The sequence below is a fragment of the Thamnophis sirtalis genome, unplaced genomic scaffold (genome assembly GCF_051295495.1).
Source record: "Thamnophis sirtalis isolate CommonGarterSnake01/CBP01778 unplaced genomic scaffold, rThaSir2_p1.2 scaffold_4, whole genome shotgun sequence".
NCBI classification, from domain to species: domain Eukaryota; kingdom Metazoa; phylum Chordata; class Lepidosauria; order Squamata; family Natricidae; genus Thamnophis; species Thamnophis sirtalis.
Window position 1 is genome coordinate 83,314,931 of NW_028261384.1, and position 7,667 is coordinate 83,322,597.

General features: G+C 35.1%; 1 pseudogene; it reads right to left on the bottom strand.

The window, feature by feature from the left end:
• Positions 1-236: 236 nt before the first annotated feature.
• Positions 237-920, bottom strand: LOC148045939 (uncharacterized; annotated as a pseudogene).
• Between the last annotated feature and the right edge of the window lie 6,747 nt (positions 921-7,667).

The following is a 7,667-nucleotide window of genomic DNA, read 5'->3' on the forward strand; positions in this document are numbered from 1 at the left end:
TTTTTTCTTAAAAGTCTGATGAACTCATAGGATTCTAGAAAACATTCAGAGGAAACTGACTGTAAATAAATCAAATCCACAAAATGAATGTGACTAAGAAATAACAGAGTCTGTGGAAAACATTCAGAGGCAAAAGAAATGTGATTTCAAAGCAGTAGATTGGTTGGAAGGAAGAAAAATGAACTAAGAAATAATAAAATCAATTTCATATATCTTCCTCAAATCCAAGTTGCATCCTAGGTATCAACCAAGTACTTTTTAAAGATGTACGATGTTCCTAGTAGCGCAGTGTTTTGCAGTTCTGCTGGTGTTATTGCAGGAAGCTGCAATTTATTGATGTATTTTGTAAAAAATTTAGATATGGTACCAAATGCCCCGATTACAATGGGTACCACTGTTACATGTTTCATCCATAACTGTGTAGTTTCGATAGCCAAGTCACGATATTTCATGATTTTTTCCAGTTCATTTTTTCCGACTCTGGCATCTCCTGGTATAGCGATATCAATAAATTGTACACTTCAGTTTTCGACAATTGTGATCTCTGGCGTATTGTAATGCTGATCCATCTGTATTTGAAAGACCCACAAGATGTTCACCTTCTCATTTTCAACAACTTTTTCCACTTTATGTTTCCATGACTTTTTTGATACAGGTAAATTGTATTTTTTACATAATGACCAGTGCATTAATTTAGCAACTCGGTCATGTCTAGCTTTGTAATCAGTTTGTGTGATTTTGCTGCATTCACATATTAAATGTGAAACAGTTTCGACTTTGTTATTGCAAAGTTGGCAGTATGGGTTGTCAGTGGATTTTTGTATCTTCGCTTTCATGGCATTAGTTTGTAGTGCTTGTTCTTGAGCAGCCAGTATTAAACCTTCTGTTTCGTTCTTGATAGTTCCCATCTTAAGCCATGTCCATGTCAAGTTGTCATCACAATTCTTCAATTGTGTTTTTCAAGTTCTGTCCATGCAAAGCTTTGGTTTTTCCATCTATTTAATATGTCATCCAGCTGTTTTTTCTTATATTCTGCCTTTGTTTCTGTTGTTTTATGCTGTTCTCTGTTTTCATAGCCTGCAGCAATTTTTCTCGTTTAAACTTCAATTTTCTTCTTCTACAATTTGATGGATTTGCAATAGCCCCCTACCCCGTATTTTCCTTGGCAGGTACAACCTGTCAATTTCACTTTGTGGATTTAAAGTGTGATACATATGCAAAAGTTTGTGTGTTTTCTGATCCAGGTTTTCCAGTTCAGCCAAAGTCCACGATGATTCCAGCTGAGTAGTGTATTACTGGAACTGCCCATGTATTAATGACTTTAATTATGTTTCCATCATTTAGCTTTGATTTTAATATTTTGTAGACCACCCTGATGTATTCCTTTTGCATTGACTCTTTGACTTTTCCATTCAAGATGTTATCTGCTTCCAATATGCCTAGGTACTTGTAACCATCATCCTTTGCTAATGCTTTCATTATATTTCCATTTCCCAGTTCTATTCCTTCTGTTTTTTCCCCATTTTTTCTTGCTGAATGGATAATATAGCACTTTTTAAAAGTCCAAAGTTCATTTTGATGCCACTGCTGAACAATTGAACTGTGTTGAATATTGATTTAAGTTTAATGAGGCTTTTCGCATATATTTTAAAGTCATCCATGTATAGTAGATGATGTATCTTGCCATGTTGGCTTGAGATTGGTATCCTAGTTTTGTGTTTCATAGGATTATTTTCAGTGGAATTAATGCAATGTTGAACAGTAGTAGTGAAAGTGAATCCCCTTGGAAGATTCCTCGTCTGATGTTGACTTCACCGATGTTCTCCCCATTTATTGTTAGAACTGTTTTCCATTTTTGCATATTTGCTTTCAAAAATGTACAGATATTTTTTGCTGATTTCAAAGTTTTCCAGGCAGATGTTAATCAAGCTGTGGGGCAATGAGTCAAATGCCTTCTTGTAATCAATCCATGCCATATTTAAATTTGTTTTTTTTCCTTTTTGCATTTTTTAGTACTATTTGTTTATGAGGAGCTGATCTTTTGTTCCTCTTGATTTTTTACAATTTTCTTTTTGTTCTACTGGATACAAACTGTTTTCCATCAGATGATTGAATACTGAATTTGCCAGTATCCTTGTAAAAAGTTGGAACATTGTCGGCAGACATGTAATTGGGCGATAATTGCTTGGTTCTGTGCCTTTTTCTGGAACTTTCATTATCAAGTATGTTCGACCAGCTGCTAACCATTCTTCGCTTGTTGCATTTTGAAACATTTGATCAAATTGAGTGGCCATGCGATGATTGAGGCTGGTCAGGCGTTTTAGCCAGTATCCATGCAGTTCATCCAGGCAGGTTCACTCCAGTTCTTGACCTTCTTTGCTTGTTTTACCACCATGTCAGTTTTTACCATATTTTCCATCTTGTTTTATGTTGTTTGTTGTTGAATATTTTTGATCTAGGGGGCAGTGTTGTTATGTTCCCCTGGGTTTTCCCACAATTCTTCCAAAAAGTTCAAAGTTTTTTCTTTACATGGGTGAACATTAGTTTGGATTCATTTTTTTATCAAGGGACTGGTAGAAGAGGTGTTGGTTTCTTCTGAACTCGACATTTTTACCATATTATTTTATTCGTCCTTGTATCTTTCAATTTTCCTTGCTGTTGCGATTGCACGTTGTCTTAGTTCTTCCATAATTTCTGTTATTGTTTTTTCCTCCGGGTTGTATTTTTTGTTAAGCTATTTTTCAGGCAATTATTCCTGCAAAGTATCGAATTACAGGTATAGCCCAGGTATTCATGGCTTTTATGATAAATCCTCCACTTCCTCCACAGTTTGGATTTTAATATCTTGTGAATTCATCGAATGTACTTGGCTGAGGTTAATTCCTTGACTTTATTATGCATTAAGTCAGAGGCTTCTAAAATCCCCAAGTACTTGTAGCCTTCTTCTGGTTTTACTGCCTTTATCATTTCTTCATTCTCAAGTTGTATTCCATCATCTTCTAGGATCTTGCCTACCTTGGTTGCCATTGTTGCACATTTGTCAATTCCAAACTGCATACCAATGTCTTAGCTAAATTATTTTGTGCTTTCAATTAATAAATTCAGTTCAGCTTTTGTTTTACCAAACAGCTTCAAATCATCCATGTACACCAAGTGCGAAATTTTCAGTCCTTTCTTTGCATGTTCGTATCCACAGTTCACCTTCTTCAAAATGGTTGTCAGTGGTAGCATTGAGAGTATAAAAAGTAGGGGTGAAAGGGAATCACCTTAGAAAATGCCTCATTTAATTTCAACTTCACCCAGTTCTCCTCTATTACCCATAAGCTTTGTTTTCCAGAGGTTCATTGAAGTTTCCATGAATTTTTGTATGTTGCCAAAGATTTTCAGGCATTTCTTGATCCAGCTGTGGGGAACTGAATCAAATGCTTTCTTATGGTCTATCCAAGCCAGCTTGGTTCGTCTTTCCTTTGAATTATTTAGGATTAGCTTGTCAATGAGCAGTTGGTCCTTTGTTCCTCTTGAAGTTTTGCAGCATCTTTTCTGTTCTACAGGAAGCAAGTCATTTCTTTCCAAGTATCCGTAAATTTGGTTTGCAATGATACCAGTAAGGAGCGTGTATGTTGTTGGCAAACAGGTGATTGGCCTATAGTTTCCAGGATCCTTTCTTTATCTTTTTGGATCAAAAATGTCCTTCCAGTTGTCATCCATTTATCATTGTCAGGTGTTTTTAAGATGGTTCATTTGGGCTGCCAATCTTTCGTGCAAACTTGTAAGTGCCTTTAGCCAAAAACCATGTAGCTCATCTGGTCCAGGAGCACTCCAGTTCTTCACTTTTATTGACTGCCTTTGCACCATTTCTTTTGTTATTTTCACATCTTCCATTTTATGCACTTTAATAGAATCCTCAACCTGCTTGATCCATTTTGCACTTCTGTTGTGCTTCTTGACCTGCTTGTTCTTTAGCTGACTTTGCCTTAGGTTCTTCAAGTTGCTCAGGTCTCCACAAATTTTTTTGATCTTCAGTTCCAACCATTTTGTTTCACTTAGGCTTACCCTTCTTGACTCTTTGGTTCCTTTGTATTTTCAAATTCAATTCTTTGATGGTTATGAAGGCTGCTGCATACATCAGCTGGTTTGTTTCAGCTAATGTAGTGTTTTGAATGGTTTGCATAGCCTCATTGACCTTTTTAGTACCTTTCTCAATTCTTTCCAGTTCACTTGGTTCAGCTTTGGCAAACATGTTCTTTCAGCATCTTCCATTTGATGCTTTATTTTCTAATTGTTGGTGCTCTCTATTGGTGCTTGCTCTTCAGTGCTTCCTTGTTCTTTATCTTCATCCATTTTAGCATCCTCTTCCTCCCTTTCTTCCTCAGTTTGCTTTTGAGTCTGCAAATTATTCTTGATGTTACTCTTCTTTGTTGATATACTCGGACCATTAGTTGCTTTCTCTTTGATTCCTGTTAATTCTGCTGTAGTGAAAAATTTGTGGCTCAGAATTACACGTTGTTGGTCCATTAGTCTTTGTTCACTGATATCACAGTCTGTGTGGTTCACCTCCCAAATCTGATACATTCGTTTTTGAAATCCACCTTTTTCTGGCTGAGATTGATAGTAAACTTCCATAATAGAGATGTTTTCTTCCTATTTTTGTATTGAATTTTTGCCTTCATGCAGTTTGTGCTAAGGCTTGTTCTTGTGTTGCCAAAATAAAGCCTTCTGTTTCTTTTTTCAATGCTCCTGATCTTAACCAGTTTCAAGTTAGCTTTTTGTCAGCTTTGCCTTCAATACTTTTCAAGTATTGGCTATGCATAGCTTTGTTTTTCCAATTTGCAGCTCACTTCTCAATTACTTCTTTCTTATATTCAGCTTTTGACTTAGATGTCTTTAAAAGGCCTCCTTTATTTACTTTCTTAAACATTGGTTCTTCACTTTTCTTGATGTAATTATTCAAGCTGTGTTTTTCTTCTTCACAGTATGTTTTACTTGTAGGAGTCATCGACCACCCTCTGTTGTTGTTATTATTGATTGTCACACAGTCAGCCGGCTACTCACACTGGATATGAAATTTTTATCTACCTATTAAGTCCTTCCCAAGCTCTAGGTTTGGCAGATGTTGTTTAATAGTAATACTCCAAATGTTTTGAGACTGTGCAAGACACTCATCAATGTTGACATCAATTGCTATCTTTGTTTTCCTTTGCCACTGTCATTTTATTTCTATTTTTGGGCCTTTGTATTTTATGATTTTCTCTAATCCTTTCTATTCTGCTGTATTGCTACATCCAGTATCCAATCTTTTTATCTTTCTTATCAACAATTGTTAAGTTTTAAGTGTTAACTCAAGGGTTGTGTGGCAAATGTTTGATTGTATGAGTTTTAAAGTTCCAGAGCACATTAGCTTATTTATTTTCTTTTTTTAAACATTTTTATTTTTAAAGAAACATAGACAAACAAAACACATAAGATAAAAACATCTTCCATTACGTACAGTGTGTCGATTGGTTACAAGTTTTTTGTTCATCCTTTCATAGTCATCCCTTGAACTTTATATAAAATCACATATTGTCAACCAAGTTAATTTGTATACATTATTATTATACTACTTCATTTGTTTGACTATCATTTGTTTCTTCATTTCAGCATATTCCATTGTTCATATCATCAATCTAATATATATGTATACAATTATTATGATTATTAAACATTCCTTGAGTATAGCTATTATTACATCCTTTTTATGAAAAGCATACTAAATTTAAAGTAAATTTATGTTATGGCATTTCATTACATCATCCTGAATTCATCCAATGGTGTTACATGTTTGCATTCTATTCTATATAGAATTGTTTATCTTTTATAAAAAGGCTTTTCCACATCATCTCCATAGTTCTCACTTACAATTTATATAAAGTTTCATATTATCAATCTAGTATATATAAATGCATTATTACCATTGTTAATCATTTATTAGACTATAACTATTATTACTTTGTCTTATACATAATACTCGAAGTTTAACTAAATTTAACTTAATTTTATTGTGACATTTCATTTCATCATCCTGTATCCTTCCAGTAGTAGTGCCGTCCAATATCTCTTGCCATTTGTAAAATCTGCATTCTAAGTGTTTTCTTGATAAGTCTTATGTGAATTTCTCTTGCCAACTTGTTGTTCATTACATATCTTGTAAAGACTCGAAACCCTCCATCTGTTCCTTCCATCAGCCTTTGGTTATCATTCTGCCAAAATTACTCTCACTGTTTTTGCAAATTTTCTCCCTTTCTTCGTCTATGTTTTGAAGTCTGAGATAGAGTTCCAGTTCATCGACCTCTCAGTGTTCCACACATACCGTTTCCCTCCACTCTCAATTTGCTGTCAGTGTCAACAATTTTCTTTTCACTTTCTTCATATTTTTCTGCAGTTTTTGGAGCTCTATCCTCAAGTTTCATCATCCTTTTGTGAATATTCTCTTATTAATTCTCTTATCTGCTTATTAATACTTTTTTTAATTTCCAGCATAATTATTTGCAATGTTAATGCCTTTTCTTCTTTGTGTTGATCCATTTTTACAGATTGTAAACACTGCCACTAAAACATCCAAGGCTTTTTGCTAAGTTTCAAACGAATTCAATATAATCTTTCAAGTCAAAGCTTTCTCTATATTCCAAAAGAGCACCTGTATAAACAAAATGTGCTTTCCCCCAGTCCTTTTCAGTAAACAAAGCCAATAGCCTTGAGATAACAGATGTAACCAAGTCTCCAGCCTCTAGATGGCAGTGTTATTTTATTTCTTCTGCTTTTACCTCTCTCTTTAAGCTCCAGGTTTACGAAGAGAGAGAAAAATGCTTTAAATGCTTTAAAGTTATGATCCAGCTGAGCCTTGAGAGGAAAGGGATTCTTAATCCACAAAAACAGATAATGGAGAAAATAGAAGAAGGAGGAAAAAAGAAACCAGTCCAATTTAAAATTAAGAGGCATTTGTAAAAGTTCCATCCATAGAAAAGAAACAAAATTAGAGAAAAAAATAACACAATAGTTTTAATCTAGGCTAATTCACTCCTCACCTAATTTACCTAATTTCACTGCTTTTATCTTCAATTTTAATTTTGCTCAAAGTCTTTTGGGGTTTTCTCTTCTCTAAATAGTAAAATTTATCTCACCAATGTTGACACATTCTCTCTCCTACTCTGCTTCTATTTAAGAGGCTGTCCCAACCTTCTGCAGCTTCATTAGCTGCTTCTCTTGTAGCCAGAAAAAAGGCTTCTCCTTGATCAATCAGGGACTTTGCGATGCCCTTGAGATCAGCAGGACGTGCCCTTCTCTATCACTGTCTCTACAGGACAGTTTAGGTCCAAAAAGGACCATCCAGCAGCAGAGATATCGACAGCAATCCTAGAGCACCAAGATTGCATGTCATGTAGTAGCGACGTCGGCCCCACCTCCTCAGCTTCTTTATTTTCTGAGGTATACTTGGTGCTCTCTGAAGTTGACTGTTTTCTTGCAGAAGTTTCATTACCAAACTAGGTAATATCATCAGGGTTAAAAGGGAGTGGACTTTGCTGTCATTTTATATACTAGTGGTTTGCCCTGTCTATTTGCTTGGGAGTGATCTTGGTCACTCCTTGATTATGCTGTTTATTTGTTTGTCTGAGTTAATAATTCCTTCA